The 21,858-nt window shown below is 45.6% G+C and overlaps 1 protein-coding gene across 3 annotated transcripts in view; it reads left to right on the forward strand.

Moving 5' to 3' along the window:
- DAG1 (dystroglycan 1) overlaps positions 1-21,858 on the forward strand; it is a 165,525-nt gene that overhangs the window by 109,233 nt on the left and 34,434 nt on the right. The window contains exon 1 of one of the 3 annotated variants that reach the window (XM_068252901.1): positions 10,455-10,539. The exons of the other annotated variants lie outside the window; for them this stretch is intronic. The gene's annotated coding sequence lies outside the window, so the exon portion shown is untranslated. Of the gene's footprint in view, positions 1-10,454; positions 10,540-21,858 lie in introns of those variants that run through there. 3 annotated transcript variants of the gene reach the window in all.

Below are 21,858 nucleotides of genomic sequence, written 5' to 3' on the forward strand. Positions count from 1 at the left end.
AATACATATGGCTGCTGTGTGGTTTGTATGCCATGGTATAATACATATGACTGCTGTGAGGTATATATGCCATGGTATAATACATATGACTGCTGTGTGGTATGTATGCCATGGTATAATACATATGGCTGCTGTGAGTTTATATATGCCATGGTATAATACATATGACTGCTGTGAGGTATGTATGCCATGGTATAATACATATGGCTGCTGTGAGGTATGTATGCCATGGTATAATACATATGGCTGCTGTGAGGTATGTATGCCATGGTATAATACATATGGCTGCTGTGAGGTATATATGCCATGGTATAATGCATATGGCTGCTGTGAGGTATATAAGCCATGGTATAATACATATGGCTGCTGTGAGGTATGTATGCCATGGTATAATACATATGGCTGCTGTGAGGTATATATGCCATGGTATAATACATATGGCTGCTGTGAGGTATGTATGCCATGGTGTAATACATATGGCTGCTGTGAGGTATATATGCCATGGTATAATACATATGGCTGCTGTGAGGTATGTATGCCATGGTATAATACATATGGCTGCTGTGAGGTATATATGCCATGGTATAATACATATGGCTGCTGTGAGGTATATATGCCATGGTATAATACATATGGCTGCTGTGAGGTATGTATGCCATGGTATAATACATATAGTTGCTGTGAGGTATGTATGCCATGGTATAATACATATAGCTGCTGTGTGGTTTGTATGCCAAGGTATAATACATATGCCTGCTGTGAGGTATGTATGCCATGGTATAATACATATGGCTGCTGTGAGGTATATATGCCATGGTATAATACATATAGTTGCTGTGAGGTACAGTATGTATGCCATGGTATAATACATATAGTTGCTGTGAGGTATGTATGCCGTGGTATAATACATATGGCTGCTGTGAGGTATGTATGCCATGGTGTAATACATATAACTGCTGTGAGGTATGTATGCCATGGTATAATACATATGGCTGCTGTGAGGTATATATGCCATGGTATAATACATATGGCTGCTGTGAGGTATGTTTGCCATGGTATAATACATACGGCCGATGGCTCCTGCATGGTTTGTATGCCATGGTATAATACATATGGCTGCTGTAAGGTATATATGCCATGGTATAATACATATGGCTGCTGTGAGGTATGTTTGCCATGGTATAATACATATGGCCGATGGCTCCTGCATGGTTTGTATGCCATGGTATAATACATATGGCTGCATTATCCTCTCTGCTGGGCTTTACTCACTGCTTTCCTGTCTATTTCCATTATTAATCCTAATAAAAGTCAGAGAGGCTGTCATGTGCGTGTTCTGGCGGGGAACATATAGCAGACATGCAGGATGGAATAATCAGATGGATGCAGGGCTGGGCTGGCCTGCTGCAACTTGTGCAAACCCTCTGCTTCCTCTCCACAGTACAGCAAAGCATTAAGAGGAACTACTGGGGATACAGCATAACAGAACTCCTGAGTAACTCTACAATGACAACAGCTTTTATTATACAACTAGCTACATTTTTGAGTTCTTGGTGTCTGACTACAGATGTACTCAACTTTACTTGGCTTACCACTGATGTGCCAACACAGCAGCCAGCAGATAGGGGAGCCCAGGATTTTCTTTACTTAGAGTGAGGGACTTAAATGGGTGTAAACCACTGTTAAAGGGAAACTAACCCAGGATTGAACTTCATTCCAATTAGTAGCCGATACCCCCTTTCCCATGAGAAATCTTTACCTTTTCTTGAATAGTTAATCAGGGGGGATTATTGGCTGATATTGTGGTGAAAGGCCTCCCATGGTGTGATGTCATGACCATGGTCTTGACAGTTTCCTGTCTGTGAGCCTTGTTGCATTGTGAGAAATAACAGCTTTTTCCAACAGCCAAGCATGCAATAGCTCCCTCTGTGCATATGTGCTGTATATCTATTAAAAAAACAAACAAGACAACCTTTTAGCCTATCGCATTGTAAGGGGGTGTGGTCATAGATAATTGAACTTGGTGCTGTCTATTTTTTTATTATTATTTTTTTTTTGGGGGGGGGGGGGGTTTCATGCCAACCAGTAGTAAAGATGATTACCTGATTGGCTGTTTGTGGATCAAACAATACGAAAGTTACGTGGCCATTATCAATTATTTCTTGATCTCTCTTCTATCTTTTTACTTTGCAATGTATAGATTTTTTTCTCCATTTTTGCTAAAGTTTCTCTTTTAAGTTTTTTACCAGTGCTGACAGCTCCTCTGGGAAGAACTTCCACCAGTTTTATCCACCGCTATGAATGGGAACTGAGATAGTAACAGCTCAGACTGCATCCCCTATTGGCAGATGTAACCTGTACAACAATTTCAGATGTGTTCTGTGTTAGAGGGGGGACCAGGAGCTATACCTATCATTTCAGCACTAGTCCTTCAGGCACAAGGAAGGATTTTCGTAATATGGAGCTCTGTAGATCTGCAGCTGGACAAGAAAGAGCAGGCAGTATAGCAGAGGGGCGAATAAGAAAGACTATCACACAATGGGGAGGATGCCCCAAAAAGCAGGGGTCACTCAATAGGAGTAAGGGAAAGTAGGGACCCTACAAGTGTCCCTGATTAAAGGGTCCTCTTCCCTCTAACAGTCACTGTGGCTACTTTGGTGGATACTATGACACTGCTGTAGTGTATAGGGGGTGGTATAGCTAGATACAGTGAGTATAGTGTACTGGTTAAGGGCTCTGCCTCTGACACACTAGACCTGGGTTCAAATCTCAGCTTTTCCTGTTCAGTAAGCCAGCACTTATTCAGTAAGGAGACGTTGGGCAAGACTCTCTAACACTGCTACCGCCTTTAGAGACTGCCCTAGTGGCTGCATAGCAACAGTTCAGAAACAAAATATGAAAAACTAAATTGATCAGAAAAATCTCATGACCCCCCCCCCCCCCCCCCCCTTTGAAAAAAAAAAGTCATAAAGTGTAATGATTTAGATTAATTCGGGTATAGAAACAGCTATTTCTAGAGCATTTCAGTGGTGGGTAATGCAACGGAAAGCAAGCAGTCAGCTATTGGTGGCAGGCACAAAGCTGTGGGCAGGCACAGGTGAGATGGATACAAAAAAAAGTTTCCAAGGTTTTACAAATCCCTAGCAGCACAGTAAAGTCTATAATTAAGAAGTGGAAAGTGTTTGATACTATTAGAAACATTCCTGGATCAGGTTGCCCCACCCAGACTGGATGTAAGAGCGAGGAGGAAGAACTCAGAGAGGCCTATGGCAATTTTGAAACTGTTACTGTTTATGGAATGTCAAAAGGTGGTCATTGTGTGCATGGGATGGGACAACGCCAATTCCAAATGTTCTACAAATGAAGCTTGTATGCAAGGGTCACAAGAAAAGGCCCACTCTACACATAAGTTTTCATTAGGCTTTGTAAAAATGAACCTTGAGGCACGGGTCACACTTATCTTTCAGTTTTCTACACTTTGCAGAAAACTGAAAGACAAGTGTGTCTTTCAAGTGTGTCTTACATTAGCTGCCTTACAGCAGCTAATGTAATTTATAGAGAAAACTGACAAATTGCGCAAGATGTCAGTTTTTTTTCTGCATGCGAAATCTGCATTAAAGTGTGACCTTGCTTATTGATTAACATGAGTTCTCAGTTGAAGTCAGTTTTTCTGTGCAGAAAATGCGTACGAAAGCCGATAAGTGTGACCCCTGCCTGAAGGAAATTTCTAATGCCTAATGTAAAAACCATTGTTATGATTAGACAAGACCAAAATTGAGCTAGGTATATAGGCTCAAGGTCAAATCTGGTGGAAAGCCAGTATAGCTCACCATCTGAAGAACACCATACTTCAAGTACAGCAGAGAACGGGACACTCATTACAGTACAAGTACAAGTTCTTGTAAAAAACATGTTGCCCTCTACCTGAAAGTTGTCAACAGGAAGAAAGTTCAACTTCCAGCATGATAATGACCCAAAACATATAGGGCTCTTTCACATCTACAACACGTGCAGGAGCCGTTCTCCTGCACGCGTTATATGCCTGCGGCGTGTCGTCGGGATATCGCAGTGCGACGCAATCAGCGGCGGTAGCTATTAATTCACCCGATGGGAAAATGCAGGCTCCCCACGATTAATACCTCCCGGGTGCGTCGACCGAAATGCAGCGTCAGGTGTGAACGTTCACCACAGAAAAGGGGCTCTGGTGTGAAAGAGCCCATAGAAAAATTGTTCACATTTTGGCAGAACAAGAAAAATGTGAATGTCCTTGCATGATGTAGCCAAAGCCCAAAGTAGAATTACCGTATGAAGACCACTGACAGCTACCAACCAAGCCTAAAGAGTTCTACAGAGAAGTCTGGCCAAATACTGCACAGTATAGATGTTTAAAGGACCACTATAACGAAAATTGCAAAATGTAAAATACATACAGAGTAAAATGAGCCATAAAGGACTTTTTTCCTATGTTGCTGTAACTTAAAGTAAGTAGGAGAAATCTGACAGAACCGACACGTTTTGGACTAGCCCATCTCCTCATGTGGGATTCTCAGGGTTTTCTTTATTTTCAAAAACACTTAGGCTATGTTCACACTACAAATCGCTAAACACAAAAGCAAACGCTGAAGCGTTTTTTGGCGTTTTTGAGCGTTTTTTCACTGTATGGGATAGCGTTTTACAGGAGATGACCGCTAGCCAGGAAACAGAGGTGTTTTATGGGTAATCTGCTCTGTCTTGTGGCTAATCTGCTATATTTACTGAGTAAAAGCGCTGGAAAAACGCTGATTTTTGTGAACAGCCCATCGCTTTTGGGCGATTTTGAAGCGCTCCTATCTTTAACATTGAAGCGCTAATCGCTCAAAATCGCTCAGAAATGGTGCAGGTTACAAGTTTGCGTTTCAGCTAATCGCTGAAAAACACAAAACACTTAAAGGGACACTGTAGGGGGTCGGGGGAAAATGAGTTGAACTTACCTGGGGCTTCTAACGGTCCCCCGCAGACATCCTGTGCCCACGCAGCCACTAACAGATGCTCCGGCCCCGCCTCTGGTTCACTTCTGGAATTTCCGACTTTAAAGATGATGTCACCAGGAGCGTACTGCGCAGACACAGACCATACTGGGCCTGCGCAGTATGCTCTTGATGACATCAGTGGGCTCGAGGACACGGCAACGCAGGCGCAGTGGTTTTCAGACTTTAAAGAGAGTCTGAAGCGAGAATAAATCTCGCTTCAGACCTCATATATAGCAGGGGCACGTGTGCCCCTGCTAAACCGCCGCTATCCCGCGGCTTAACGGGGGTCCCTAATCCCCCAAATCCCCTCGGTAATGCGGGGGAGCGCTTCCTGGTTGGGGCAGGGCTAACCGCCGCAGCCCTGCCCCACGCGCGTCTGTCAGCGCGTATCTCCGCCTCTCCCCCGCCCCTCTCAGTCTTCCTTCACTGAGAGGGGCGGGGAGAGGCGGCGATGCGCCGCTGACAGACGCGACTGGAGGCAGGGCTGCAGCCGTTAGCCCTGCCTCCAGGAGCGACCAAGTCTGCGACCAAGTGTCGCAGTGGGGGTCTGGGGGTGAAGGGACCCCCGTTCAGCGGCGCTATAGTAGCAGGGGCACACGTGCCCCTGCTAACTATGAGCTCTGAAGCGAGATTTATTATCGCTTCAGAGTCTCTTTAAAGTCTGAAATTCCAGAAGTGAACCGGAGGCGGGGCCGGAGCATCGGTGAGTGGCTCCGTGGGTACAGGATGTCTGCGGGGGACCGTTAGAAGCCCCGGGTAAGTTCAACTCATTTTCCCCCGACCCCCTACAGTGTCCCTTTAAGTGAGAACAGCCAAATAGCCTGGGTGCGGCTAATCAAGTAAAATCGAAATTTTCAATTTTCGATTTTACTTGATTAGCCGCACCCAGGCTATGCATATACATAGGTTAGGATTTAGTTAGTGTTAGGCCCCTCCCAAGGAGGATTGACTTCTTCGCAGTGGGAGGGACGAGTACTTAATAGGTTGCATGCAAGCTGTTACAGGAAACCAACATCCTCCAATGGTAGACAGGTCATGTGTATGCTCGGTGTGTATTATATCCCACAAGTGGGGCTTGCACTCTTTTGCAGGTAGGCACTTGCCTGTTTTTAAGTAGCGCTGTTCATTTCCTTGCTATGTACTAATTTAATTTGGTTTTGGTCAGCTGCTCCCACTTAACAGCCATGCTTTTGGTGTATATGCAGAGCTTCTGTTTGGGTTCAAGGTGCGTTTGTAGTTCCTGGGGGGGCTCAGCGCATCTCTGATGGAGGCCATTCGGAGGCGGCCTGGTGTTGCGCTGATCCACCTTTTGTGCAATTCATTGGAGTTAGTTTTTCTGCATCAATTCTGCATCCAATCTGCGTGTAGTGGAATTAGGCCCTACCAGACTCAAGCCTGTAATTTAAGCTTTATTCATACCGGCACTAAACAACTTTAAAAACAGATGTCATAATATCCTTGCAAGTTGTTGGACCCTGACATTGGTGTGGCATTGGTATAGCTGTTTTGCACAGTAATATTGCATGGGGAAATTACCCTTAGACACACATGACCTGTCCAAAAAAATGCTACAAGTAGTGCTGGGAATATACGTTTCGTTTCTGCCGTGTGTTTCTCCTCTCTATCGTTTTTGCCGCTCGATTCTGCAGTCGATTCTCTTATCTTCTTCTCGTTTTTTTTATCTTTTTCCATTCACTTCTATCAGAAATCGAGCGGGGAAAGAATCGAAAAGGAGATTGGACATGTCGGAAATGATCTATCGAACCATCGAATCACCTAAAAAACTAACCGTGTATTCCCAGCATAACATTCCCTGAATGCAACGTTAATTGAATGTCAAAGTCTAACGAAAGAGTGAACCTATCTGTATTTTTTGCTAGTGTTCCCCTGTTGCTCACCTGACATTGGGAATTATGGTGTAATGCTGGCATATAACGCTAGTAGTGTGAACCTAGCCTGCATTAGAAGGTAGTTCCACAAAGCAGTGGCACAGGTTGGTGATCTTTTATCCACCCAGTGACTCAATTGTTTTGTTTAGTAACTGTTGTTATTCTTTACTTCCCTGTTGCATTTAGGGAGGTAGAGAGGTGGGGGTGAGGGCTGGATAGGCAGACATTGATATACATAGTCCCCAATTTACAAATGCCCCACTTACAAACGAACTGCCAATACAAACAGTCTGAAAATGGAAACAAGTAAAAAAAAAAATTCAAAAACATTTTAGAAAACTGGAGTTAAATAATTCAAAGAAAAAATGTTTTTAACTTCGGTAAAATGATATTTTGCTATGGTACACGGTACTATATACTGAGTTCCAAGTTCTGCATTCACATTTTATACATTTTAAAGCAAACCCGTGATCCAGTGCTTGGGACCCTCTGGAAGTTTGTGTGGATTACGTGAAATCAATTCAATCTCAAAATCGTAATTACCATATACAGTATATCAGTTTTGTATAATCATAAATGTTATGTGAAATCTAACCTAAGGGAAATTTGCACATTGAGATCACCACTAGGGCAGAAGGAGACACAAAGGGGAACACCGAGGCAGAGGGACACAGATGAGGCGAGTGTGGCACAGAGGGGGATGCAGAGGGAACAGGGGGATAAAGGTGACACAGGAGGGCATAGATGAGGTACAGGGGACAGAAATGAAAGTGTTCCAATTTAAAAGATACCGGAGCAGGCATATACTATCACTGTCCTGATGCCCACTGCTCCCCCGTTCTCCTCTCTGCCCCCCCCCATATCCTACATAAAAGCCCCCCCCCTTAGGATCCTCGCTGGAGTTGGGCTTTAGTGTGCGCGCATCCTACAGCTTGCTCCCGTGGCTGGGAGCACATGATGTCATGCACAGTGCGCTCCTGGCCACAGGCACGCGGCCCGGTCAGTGCCTGCACAGTAAAGCCAGTCTGGCGATCTGAAAGAGGATCCCAAGGGGCTTTTAGGTGAGATGCTAGTAACAGAGAGGAGAACGGGGGAGCGATAGGCGTCAGGAAAGGTAACAGTATATGCCAGTTCCTCTAGCTTTATTCGGCTCTGGTATCCTTTAAGAACAGACTCAGGTGAAGAATGAACCTACAGTGCCTACATTGTTTGTTAGGGCTGGTGCACACCAAAACCCGCTAGCAGATCCGCAAAACGCTAGCAGATTTTTAAACGCTTTTTTTTATTTTTATGAGGCGTTTTGCTAGCGTTTTGCGGATTGCTGCTGCGGTTTTCAGTATAGTAGATTTCATATATTGTTACAGTAAAGCTGTTACTGAACAGCTTCTGTAACAAAAACGCCTGCAAAACCGCTCTGAACAGGCGTTTTTCAGAGCGGTTTGCGTTTTTCCTATACTTAACATTGGGGCAGAAACGCATCCGAAATCCAAAAAATGCCTCACCCAGGCATTTTTCGTTTCTGCAAAACACCTGCCGCTCTGGTGTGCACCACCCCATTGAGATACATTGACCAAGCAGATCCGCAGCCGCAAGCGGATCTGAAAACGCGGAAAAACCCGCTCGGTGTGCACCAGCCCTTAATCAGGGATTACCTGTATGTCTGATTTGAGTGGTTTGTAATGCTGGGAATACACAATGAGATTTCTCAGTCGATTAATGCTAAGCATACACAGCGTCGAGGGGAGGATTATCAATCGAGCCTGGTGGCTCGATTGATAATATCCGACATGTCCGATCACCGCCGGGATCGATTCCGCGCTCGATCCCCGCGGGCGGACAATAGCGGCGAATCGAGCGGGTGATAAGAAGCGCCGGCGGGGACGAGCGGGAATTGATCCGCGCGCACGAGCGGGGACGCACAGGCGGTCGATCCGCCGGCTAATCGGCCGCCGGATCGACCCCTGTATGCCCAGCATTATTGTCCGATCTTATTTCCAATGGATTTTCTTATCAATTTCCATTCACTTCTATGAGAAATCGATCAGGAAAACTATAAAAAATAAGATTGAACATGTCGGAAATTATCTATCGAACCATCTAACAAAATCTAATGGCATATTCCCAGTATTATAGTGGATTGGATTAGCATACAAGGTAGGTATTTTTGTATAGGGGATACATGGGTGATAACTATACCATGTACAGGGAATACTATATATAGTATAGGGGTGGCATGCCCAATCTAGGTATGGCATTGTACAGCTGGGGCATCTGCAGGCTTTTCCATCAGTTGGAACATAATTTGTTATGAGATTCTGGTTAGAAAACACTAGTCGTATATGGATTGGGGATTGGCAAGCGATACTGCGGACAGCCATGATGTTAGGGTCAGTGAGGCGTGTATGCTGTGAGGTCAGGTGGGTACAGCAGTCATACGGGACAGGGTGGTATATCCGGTACAGAAATATTCTATAGCATCATGTACGGGTGATGTGAGCGCTCAGCGCTGTAGCCGTCGTTACTACCAGTACCTGCCAGGGTCGCCGCCTGAATCTGTACTAGTGTTGTCCGGATCATGAACGATTCGGATCTTTGATCCGAATCTATTTTATGAGTCGATCATCCGAATCATCAAAATGAACGATTCGGATCGGAAAAGGGGCGGGGCCAGGAGCGGCACGCCCCCTCTCAGCGGGCAGCGGGGTCCTGGAAGCAGGGATCGCTTTGTTGGGAGGGGAGGCAGCCTTGCAGGGACAGGTAGATGAGAGAGAGCAGACATCGGTGCCACTGCCAGACATGTGTAGAGCACACATACTGGCTATAATGTGCTGCTCACTACAGGCTGTCTGTTCCGTAGTGCTGCACAGTGATCACATGGGAAGCTTTTGGCTCAGCTCAGCACAGTAACTTTGCAGACAGTGTGATTGAAAGGCAATATAAATCCTCCTGCACTCGGCACTAAACAGCTGCACTTATCTTCTGGGAATGCTTTCTTTCACTGTGCGACGTTTCCATTCACAGTATACAGATGAGCATATAGGTGAAATACATGTAAAGCATATGATTGCAGCATGTGGGTATTGTGTGCAAACATTTCTGCTCTCTGCTTGTCCCTCCTCCCTTCTCTGTCCACTCCCTGCCCTCTGTCCATCTTCTCCCCTTCTCCGTGTGTCCACCCCCCTCTCCTTCTCCTGCCCACAGACCTGTCCTGCTGTTCATTTCACCCCCGAATGCTTCGGTAGTAAAATGATCCGAGATTCGGATCAAAGATCCGGATCTCTTCAATGATCCGATTCGAATCATCCGGATCATTGAAAAGATCCGAACTTCCCATCTCTAATCTGTACAGCGCAGCTTCTCCTCCCCCCGTGGTGTGAATGGTATGGAGAGGGGCGGGGCAGCGAGAGGAGGAGACGCAAGCTCTATGCAGCGAGTGAGGTAGAGTAGGTGTTGTAATAGGCGGAGGGGCAGGGCAAGGAGGCGGGATGCTAGAGGGGTGGCATGGGACGGCTATGTGATAGGCACGGGGGCGGTGACCAGGCGGGGAGAACGGGGCGGGCAGAGCGGACGGAGCAGCTGATGGCAGTGTGCGGGGGGAGTTCGGCCTGAATCGCACGGAGAGGAGAGGCCGGAGCGCAGCGGTGAGTCTCCGCTGATCTGGGTGTCAGATGCGGGGAAGGGGGTGTCTGTTCTGCTGGCTGCAGCGTGCTCTGCGAGAATACGCCCGGGTGCAACACTTCGGCCTCTATGGGTATTCTCGCCCTTGCCACAAGGGGGCGCCACTGTGTCTGCCTAGTGGTGTCCTGTATGATGACACTGTGCACTGCTCCTTGTAGGGTAAAGGTAGGGGCACCTCCGTAATTACTGTGCACCAATATATTGAGGGGTGGGTAGCGTTGTACTGTCCTGTGTGGGGGTCACTTTGCACTGCTTGTGAGGAGTTATCTGTATTCTTGAGGATTTTACCTACTTGTGCTATATAACAAGGGTGGCACAGTATGTGGAGTGTGTAAATTGTGATTGGAACTGCACCCTGTATCTGGAAGGATGGGGGTACTTTTTAATGTATGGGTGTATGTTGGTTGTGGTACAGACCCCCATATGCGGGGAGTTGTTGGAGGCATTGCACCCCATATGCAGGGTGTGAGTCGAGGAACTGTGCCCTGCATGTGGGGTGTTGTGGGTGGCACTGCATTTTGTATGCGGTGTATTCTGGGTGGCACTGCGTCCTGTATTGTGGGTGGCACTGCGTCCCGTATGCATGGCGTTGGGGGTGGCACTGTATCCCATATGCGCGGTGTTGATGGTGGCACTGTGTCGCGTATGTGAGGTGTTGTGGGTGGCACTGCATCGCATTTGCGGGTAGTTGTGGGTGGCACTTGTTGTGTATGCGTGGTGTTGTGGGTGGCACTTGTGTCATGTATGCGGGGTGTCTTGGATGGCACTGCGTATTGTATGTGGGGTGTCTTGGATGGCACTGCATCGCGTATGTGGGGTGTTGTGGGTGCCACTTGCGCCCCGCATGCGGGTTGTTGTGGGTGGCACTGAGTCCCGTATGTGGGGTGTTGATGGTGGCACTAGCTTGTACGGGTTGTTGTGGGTGGCACTGCGTCCGGTATGTGGGGTGTTCTGGTAAGCACCATGCCATATAGGGTGGCATTGTGCCCTATATGCAGGGTATTGGAGTGTTGGGGTGGCACTGAGCCCTGTATGTGGGATGTTGGGGGTTGCACTGCTTCCTGTATATGGGTAGTTGTGGGTGGCACTGTACCCTGTGTATGTGGGGTGATCCTGCACCCAGTATGCAGAATGAGGATGGTGATAAAGTGCTCTTTGTTTAGGGGAGAAGTGTTTCACCCTGTATGCCAGATAATGTGGGTCGGTGACACTACATTCTGTATTATGAATGGTGGGGGGATGTCCCAAAGTATGTTTAGGAGCTGATACATACTTCCTATATGAAAACCGGGGCCTCTTGCCATCTGCACCCCTATACTGAGTCAGTGCCAGCCATGGGCAATCCCAGCCTGGAGCTCTGTGCTTTGTAGTGTGTTACCTCTCGTGGTTATGCATAATTATATGTAGGGTTTTATTAGCAGTATGATTATGACTTTGTGAGCTCATCAGAGCTGTTACCTTTGGGGGTTCATTCACTGATGGCCCTAAGGTCACCTGTGTGTTCTCACATTCCTGTCATCCAGCAGCACACTGGGTGTATGTCTGGCGATGTCTCATGCGGTTACCTTTGAGGAATGTTTGAATGAAAAGTCGAGTTGTGTGAGATTGTTGTTATGTCTGTCAGTTTTCATGCATCGTTCCCTATAATGGATTGTATTGGAAGGTGGATCCTGTCTGTGTCTGTCAGATTTTTCCCCTCTGTAAAATAATGCAGCTGAAGTTCTACAGAGAAGTTGGCCGGCGGGAAGGTGAACGTTGTTGGCTGGTTAATGAGTGATGTATTGTCTGACTAATGATTGCACAGGCTTGGGGAACAAGCATAAATCACTTACTAATAACGTAGTGTCACCTATCGCCCGTTCGGGTCACCCTGTGCAGAGAGTTCCGCATTGTGTGTACAGCCTTTTATGCAATGGTAACTGTTTCTGTTAATGTGTTATGTGCCTCATGTTACACAAAAGACTACTAATCCTGGTGAGAGTGGAGCAAAGAACCCCTAGATTTTTGATCTTGTCTACAGTCCTGTGAAAAATGATTGACTCACTGCTGAGCACTAAAGTGGTGGGAAGAGGACAGGGTTGTACATACAGGGTTTTGTAGTCCTTCCGTAGCTGAATATAACCCTTCACAGGCCCTAAGTTAGGCCTGGTTCACACAGGCTTCTGGCCAGGGCTGTGGAGTTTCGGTACAAAAATCATCCAACTCTGACTCCTCAGTTTATCAAACCTCCAATTCCGACTTCAGGTACCCAAAATGGCTCCGACCCCTTAGTCTTATATTTACCATGGCTGTGGATTTGCTACAATAATCATCTGACTCCTTAGTTTATGAAACCTCCGATTCCAGGTACCCAAAATTGCTTTGTCTTCGATTCCACAGCCCTGATTCTGACAGCGACGGGAACCGATGCCAAGCGCTTCTTTGCTTGTTTGCAGAGAAACAAGCATGTTGGTTCGGCACGCATGTTGCAATTTGACCACACGGGGGAAACAGAAGTGAACGACTGTAAAATTTAGTACTGAGGTTTAAAATGCAATTTCCATTCATTTGAATGGGCGGCGATTGAGTGACCGTCGCCGCGTATGCAGTTTTATTGCCAATTCAACACCCGTGTGAAAAAGCCTTTATACGCCTCTGTCTTTGAGTAAAGTTGTTGTGAGACTATGCTGAGAAGTATTTGGATCTGCTGGTTGTCTTCATTGTGTATTTATATAGCACAGGCACCTGCCAAAAGCACTTTGTAGAGTCCAAACTCATGTACCTAACTGGCACTCAGAGGGGATCGCAATCTGATCCCTACCATAGTCAGTCTAATGTCCTTTACAAAGCTGTCCATATACACATTGATTTTCCCGTTCCATTCCTGTCGGATTCTATCGCTCTGGTTGAATCTGCTGGGAATTTCACTTTTGATCAGAGTTGACGATTGGACCAGGTGGAAAATCTCAATTGATTAGGGGCAGGACAGGAGCAGTGGTAGATTGGCGGTCCATGGCATTGCACTGCATCTAGCAATGCAGCACTGAGGTGTGATCAATTTTTAGTAGATTTAATTCTGAAATCTATTGGAAATCAAGGTGCTTTGTGCAGTAAGAATTGATTTCTCTCTGATAAGAGTTACCTACATTGGGTGGCAATCAGTGTATGTATGGCCACCTTGAAGGACGCCTGGAGTGAGAGGGATGTGTAAGCTGTCATATTTAATTAACATCAGTTGCCTGGCGTCCTGCTGATCTCTTTTGGCTGCATTAGCGTCTGAATCAAGCATGTGGCAAATGCAGTCAAAGTTTAGTCACCTGATCTGCAGGCTTGTTCTGGGGCTATGGCTAAAAGTATTAGAGGAAGATTATCGGCAGAACTGCCAGGTAATGTGCATTGCTTAAGACACCCGAGGCGAAAATAAACGAATGAAATAAACGATTGTATTGTATTCCTTCTCCTAAAAATTATTTTTAAGATATTCCACAGTTTTATTTTATGTTTAAATCTACTTTTTTTAGTTTTAACTGTTTTGTGTTTGCTCAATGACACATTCATTGAAGTATGCCAGAGCTAAAATCTGTGAACTATTGGCCCTTTTTATCTCTTTCCTGATCTCAAAAGCCATTTTCTGCTAGGAAAGTTTTTTTTTTTGTTGGAATTTCTTATCAGTGAGGGTCACACTGTAGTCACTTCCTGTCTGAGTCAGGACTGAGTCAGCCACTTACATACCTGATATTTAGCTCTTTCAGGCAGAGAAAGAAAAAAAGGAACACAGCATAGTTATTTGTTTGCTAGGCACTGTACATACACATGTCTATCTCATCATGTCACGTCACCTCGGGTATCCTTTAAAAAATATGCCTCCATATTCCTCTCACTTCAGCTATCCTTTAATTCTATTATGATTTAGTATTTATATAGCTCCAACATCTTCCACTGGGCTAGATAATCTTGTCATTTCACTGTCCATAATTCTGGATACACACTATGAGATTTTATGGTCGATTTACTGTCAAATCGATAATTTCCAACATGTCCGATTTTGCTTTCTGATCGATTTCCTATTAGCACAGAAATCGATCGGAAAATGCTCGGAAATCAATTGGAAAGCAAATCGGACATGTTGGAAATAGTCGATCTGACAGTAATCTCATAGTGTGTACCCAGCGTTAGTGGGGCTCACAATCTAATTCCTACCATAGTCTAGGGCCAATTTTTGGGGGAAGCCAATTAACTTATCTGTATGTTGTTGAGATATGGGAGGAAACTGAAGTGCCAGGAGCAGGGCTGTGGAGTTGGAGCAATTTTGGGTGCCTGGAGTCGGAGTCGGGGAAAAAATGCACAGACTCCAACTCCTAATAAATTTAAACTGTAATTAAAATAGAAAATATGGTAAAATGTTCTGTTTCTCAGATAATTGTCGTCATAAATAATTTATATATACAGTAATAGCTGTGCTTAGTCCACAAAAATGAAATAAACCAATCAAAATGAGTTACTTGTGCTGCTTCAATAAAGCAGTCCCCGTATTTTAAAGTCAGATATAAATCTCTGATTGTGACTGTACAGTATATATAATGTGTACACAGGAACCTCTTATATATACTAAATATGGTCAATGAGATGGAAATAATTGTGTGGATTCTGATTTATGCAAATGTACGCACTCTCTTTGCTTATGAAATTAAATCATTTGATATGTTGTTAAAATTTGATTTGGTGACTACGAATTAAAGGGTACCTGAGATGGATGAAAATAAATGTTTTATACATATCTGGGGCTTCTTCCAGCCCCCTTCAAGCCAATCAGTCCCTCGCTTTCCTCCTCCACCACCTGGATCTTCTGCCATGAGTCCCGGTAATTCAGCCAGTCAGCGCAGTCCGGCCACATGCCGCGTCTACAGCCAAGAGCATTCTGCATCTGCGCAATAGTGCTGCGCAGGTGTAGTACGCTCCCGGCGGCGGAGTGTGTGCACTATGCCAGACTGGCTCAAGTACCTGGACTCATAGCAGAAGATGCAGGTGGTGGAAGACAGCGAGGGACTGATTAGCCTGAAGGGGGCTGGAGGAAGCTCCATGTATGTATAAAACTTTAATTTCATCTGTCTCAGGTTTACTTTGTTACACAGTAGCACTATACTCTACATATGCACGCCCCACAGAGCTGCAGGGAATCCACTGAGAATGTTGTGCACATTGAACACAGAGGTGTTGTCTATCACCCATAAACCTGGTTCAGATTGTGCATGAAGAATGTGTAATAGAGGAAGAATCTCCTTATTCCCCTGCAGAGTACCTGCACATCACTCTTACATGTACCCACAGTTACAGTGCCTGGGGCCTGATAGATGTTCTTTGTTCCAGTCTGTACCTTTTACAAGTACTCTTACCAAGGACTAGTTTTGAGGTGCGTACACACATGCGACTATAGTCGTTTGTAACGATCGTTCCCCGATCTTTACCAACGACGATCGTTACAAAAAACGAACCACCGACTATTAAGGCAAACGACGAACGAGCCAAATCGCTACAAAAGAAAGTTCTGTCTCGGCGGATTTTAACCAACGACGATCGTTTGCAAAAGTAGTACATCGTTGGAAACGATAGTTCGTACTAGGCTTGACATGCGCATTTCACTATTTCTCCATGGAACTTCTCATTTTTATGCGCAGGCGCAATAGTTGCTTTCTGTGATGTAACGTTCGTTCTAACGATCAGATCGTTACACACATTTTAAAACTACCTTTACTTAGGTCGTTCTTTCATCAATTAAAAGTTCGTTCGTCGTTCTTAACGAACGATCGTTGTCGCATGTGTGTACGTAGCATAAGTGTATGACTAAAGGGAATAAATATGGCAGTCTCCATATCCTTCTCACTGCAGTTGTCTTTTAAAATTCCTAAGCGTTGGCAGTTAAGAGACGAATTTCATGTTACATACTTTCAATCAACAAGATTGTAATATGCAAATTAGAGGAGTTGGAGTCGGTGGAATCCTAAACTGAGAAGTCTGAGTCGGTGGATTTTTGTACTGACTCCACAGCCCTGGCCAGGAGGAAATCTCCGCAGCTACGGGGAGAATATACAAACTACAAGCACATAGTGTCCTCCTGGCCTAGATTTGAACCAGAGACCCCAGGCCTGCAAGATGAGTGTTCTCCCCTACACCACAGTGCCGCTGGTGTCGAGGAAAGGGATCTGGGCTGTATACGCGGCTCTAGTGCAACCAAATCTATTGACCGCTAAGAGAGGTTGATGATGTGCACATGTTTAACACTTTTGGTTTGAGCTAAGCCTGCCATATGATATACGATCGACATCACCAGGAACAGTCATTGCCGATTACTTAATGTTGTCCGCTGGTCAATTTCGGTGTCAATTATTTGCCCAATTAGACTTTTTTTATCGAAAATCTAATTGGGCAAAACAATAGTGTATGGCCAGCTTAAAGGCTCATACACACGTCTTATATAATGCACAACCAACCTTACAGCGTGTTGCTTACATGACTAGTACGTACACACACACACATACCAACCAACTAAACAACCAACTCGCCTAAATATGGCACGCACACTAAACCACAAACTGCTCTACATGTCTGCATTCAAAAACAACATAGTTGTTCAAAAGACTTGTATACATGTCCCAACCTGCAAGATAGTTGGGCAGGATGATCCACCGGTTGGATTTTGCAAACAACCTGTTATCAGTTGGTCGTCTGCCAGCCGTACACACGTCCAACAGAACAAGTTTCGAAGATAGTTGGGCAGACTGGACGTGTGTACGAGCCATTATTATTACTTAGTATTTATATAGCGCCGACATCTTCTGCAGCGCTGTACATAGTATATAGTCATGTCACTTAACTGTCCCTCAGAGGAGCTCACAATCTAATCCCTACTTATTTCTATGTACGTATCGTGTAGGGTATGTATCTGATGCAATCTACGGCCAATTAGGGGGGAAGCCAATGTGGGAGGAAACTGAATTGCCCGGAGGAAACCCACACAGACACTGGGAGAACTTACAAACTCCATGTAGATAGAGCCCTGGCTGGGATTCCGGGGACCCAGCACTGAAAGGCGAGCATACTAACCACTATGCCACTATGCTGACTTGAGTCCATCATTACTCAGATCTATCTTGTGAGAACTGAATGTTGTTATCATCAACTATTTCCCAGACTGTTGCCGTATCAGTAGAGCAGCTGTTAGTGCTGGATGGAGCAGTGTTATTTATGATACTTGTCAGACAGGAGTGCAGCACCAGCAAGGGTCTATTGGTCAGTGTGATGTCTACAGTGTCTCTAATGCTAGGTACACACGTTGCGTTTTTGAGTTCGATAATGCGTTTGATAATTCCCACCATGTCCGATATTACTTTCGATCGTTTTACCGCTCGGTTTCTAATAGAAGTGAATGGAAATTGATAAGAAAAGATAAGAGAATTGAGCAGAAAAATTAATCAATCGATTGAACGGGAAATGGACCAAAAAACCGCATCGTGTGTACCCAGCATTATACTGGATAGGAAGAGTCTTGCGTTTCCACTTGTGCGGTGCGGAATCGCCGCTGATTCCCCGCTGACGGAATCGCATGTGGGTGCGATTCCGCATTCATATTTTACCGCAATTTCGCATAGGTTAGTATTGATGCGATTTTAACCATGTCACTGCCTGTGTGATTTAACATTGGTTTCTATGTGAAATCGCGGTAAAATACGCATGCCAAAACCGCATGCGACTTCCCTATTAAATACATTAGCGGCGATTCGCATATCGGCGTGCGGGGTGCGAATTCTGAGGGCTCTTCCATGCAGATTTCTCCCGCACAGAAAAACGCTCAGGATTACTCACAAGTGGAAACAGGGCCATCCACTTGTATTGGCTATGCGAATCCGCATGCGGACAATCCATGCGGATTCGCGCTAGTGGAAACGGGCCCTCACTGGCTGAACCAGCCATACACACATGCAGAGGCGTTATCTGCTTTATCTTTATATGAGAGGTTATCCTGTGCCCATCTACTTACTGAGAATATTTCAGCTATGTGCTCCGCCCACCGTGCCCTCTCTTACCTGTCCCTGGTGTGGCTCGGGGAGGACATTCCTGTCATTCCTGGGATTTGTGCGACAGATTGTCGCCCTGCAGTGCTTGACCGGGCCTGCTGGCACCTGTAGTGCCTCCTGTGGAATGCTGCCTATTTGCATGAATCAGGGGTCAATCAGTCCAGTCCAGGGTTGGAAAGCTCTTTCTAACAAGTTATTCCGCTGATAATGGTCACTGTGTTGTCACATTGATGAATTGGCACTATTTATCAACGCTAAAAGGTTTGTCACTTTTTTTTTTTTTTTTTATCCATTTTCATCATTGAGGTTCTGACCTCTGTATTTATTTATATATCTCGGCTGGAGTGGCCTGTCGTTTTCTTGAATGCTGCATACATTAAATGAGTGTTCCAGTGAAAAAAGTAGGCTGTTAAAGGGAGCCCAAGGTGAGGGGATATGGAGGATGACATGTTTGATTCCTTTTAAACAATGCAGGTTGCCTGGCTGTCTCCCTGTTCCTTTGCCTCTTATACTTTAAACCATAGACCCAGAACAGGCATGCAGATCAGATGTATATGACAAATTTGACAAGATTCGCTGCATGCTTGTTTCTGGATTGTAATTTAGACACTACTGCAGCCAAATAGATCGGCAGGCCTGTCAGGCAACTGGTATTTTTTTTTTTTTTTTAAAGGAAATCCATTTGGCAGCTTTCATATGTCTCCCGCCTCGGGTTCCTTTTAAAATCTGAAGAAACCTACAGATTTTGGAATGTTCCATCTACTTGTGGGGGGTTCTCAGGCTTTTCTTTGTTTTTCAAAAGTATTTCCTCAGCAGCAGTTGCTAAGTCTAATACTGGGTACACACGGTGCAATTTGCAGTGTGCGCATGTCCAAAGTGCACCCAGTCGATAAAGCGATCGATTTTTCTAGTTATAAGTTCGTAAAATCAATCACTTAATCGATTGGGAGCCAATCGGACATGTCGGAAATAATCGCCTGATTCCCATGAATCGTGTGGGAAATTGCATTGTGTGTATTAGGCATAACAGTCAACATAGTGTGCAAATAAGTAGGAATGCTGGCTGGGATTTTACTGTTTTGGCAATTAAACTGGCGTTCAGGTAATGCTGTTGAAAACAAAGAAATTCCCCATGAGGAGATAGACTAGTCCAAGACCTGTCAGTTCTGACAAATTTTAACTGAATACTTTTTTCGCTGGAGTGGTCCCTTAAAGGAAACCAGAGATGAAAAATGCTTACCGTTTCATACATACTTGGGGCTTCCTCCAACCCCGTGTATATGGATCTCTCCCACGTCGCTGTCCTCCGTTGCCTACAGCTCCGGTACTGGGCCCTGTAACGTCCTCCAGTCGCGGCCATTTTGCGCAAGAGGAAGTGCGCTCTCTACGTATCTCTCCAGCGGTCACTGGAGAATTACGTAGAGAGCGCACTTCACTTGCGCAGACTGGCCATGAGTGACCAAAGTAACAGGACCCGGTACTGGAGCTGCAGGCAGCGGAGGATGGCGGTGTGGGAGCGATCTGTGCGCATAGGGCTGGGGGAAGTCCCAGGTATGTATAAAACAGTAAGTATTATTCATCTCTGGTACACTTTAAGCCACATGCTAGATGTTCCTCGTATATGTAAAAGTAATACACCTTAGATTCTCGCCTTGGCCCAGAATATAGGGTGTGTACAGCAGCCACCGATCTCCGTTGATGCGTCAGCAAGCGTTCTGCCGGGTGGGTCGTCTTGACCAAATGCCTTGTTCTTCTACTCCTCCTACCCACTTCGTGCCACTTTGTCATGCACGCTATCGTGCCCCCCCCCCCCCCCTCCATAGCAACAGAAAACGTTGCTATGCAGACTTGTGACTCATCTGTACAAATTTCGTCCTTGATCTTTCACATGAGGGACCCAGTCCTGATTGCAGTGGGCGTCGTGCCTTGTATGTGTTTACAAGCATTTAGGCAGTACTCGCAGTGCCTGCTGGGAAGTGGTACATAGTGTTGGTGTGATTTTTAGTTGTGCTGTTGTGTTATTTCTATCAGCAGTAAATGGTTACTTCGTCACAAGCCTCAGATGCTCAGAGACGGGTCACCCCCATATTTTGCATTTGTTGTAGGCTTGTGAAGTCACTTTATTATACTGGAGTTTCTGTTTGTTAACTGTTCCCTGCCAGGCCTTTGTGTGCCGTCTCCTCAGGGTGTCCTGTGACCAATGTCACCCTCGGTGCGTCTGAAGGTTACAGGAGTGCGTTAATGTCTCTCCATTGTCCCCAGCTGTGTGTGCATGTAGAGGAATGACCCCCCTATGTCTCTTTACCTTTGTGCTTGTGTGTTGGAAATATTGAAAAGACATGGGGGGGGGGGGGGGGTTGCTACATTCTGATCTGCCCTGAGTACAATTTGTTTGTTGAGGCCAGTTTACATCCAGAAGGCTTACTGCCTGTCATATAAGTACCAGAGGTCAGAGATCATTGTCCCAAGATCCTCTTGGAGCGGGTGATGAGATGAGCTCCTTATTCCTGTCACCGCTGCCCAGTAATTATGTATAACCAGTAAGAATGCCCAGCACGTTGGCAAATCAGAAGTCAGCAAAACTAAAGGCAGGTTCACACGGCCAGCAGTTAGCCTCTCATTCCACCGTAACCAAACTCTTTTTTTCTGCAACCGAGCAGGAAAGTGGTTTGCATCGTTTTCTGTCCATCATCGGGTTGCATATTGAGCTCTAAGAGTTGTGGGTGCAGCCGGCGCCACCATAGGCCGTAATAGGAATTACAGCTATAGCAGCGCTCAGTGAGTAATTTGGACAATGTCAGAAGACTGAGCACAAATTACTACAAAACCGATGTAGTTCGGCCGCCAGCAATAGCTGGAAGCCGGGTGGCATCTTTCCCCCGCTCTCCACAGTCGCGTCAGCACCATCAGTAGTGTATATATATATAAAGCTCTTGCTATACACTGAAGAACTTTCCCCCGCAATCCGCTAGGGCGACCTGGAGGGAGAATAATAATTAGCGCCGCCGGGACTTGTGCAGGAGCAGGGTGAGCTGTTTGTCGGCTTTACCCTGCGCCCAAATCTCCCGACAGCTGATTCATATGAAGCCGTGAGCGCAACTGCTGCTAGAAGCTGCATGCAGTATCTAGGGAAATTTGATTGACTTCGCCACTTGCCCAATTGATTGTAAGCGCATTAAGATGTGGATCACAGCGGTAAATGTACTGCACAAACATTGTCAGTCGCCCGTG

This window comes from Hyperolius riggenbachi, chromosome 9 (assembly GCF_040937935.1).
Source record: "Hyperolius riggenbachi isolate aHypRig1 chromosome 9, aHypRig1.pri, whole genome shotgun sequence".
Classification (NCBI taxonomy): Eukaryota; Metazoa; Chordata; class Amphibia; order Anura; family Hyperoliidae; genus Hyperolius; species Hyperolius riggenbachi.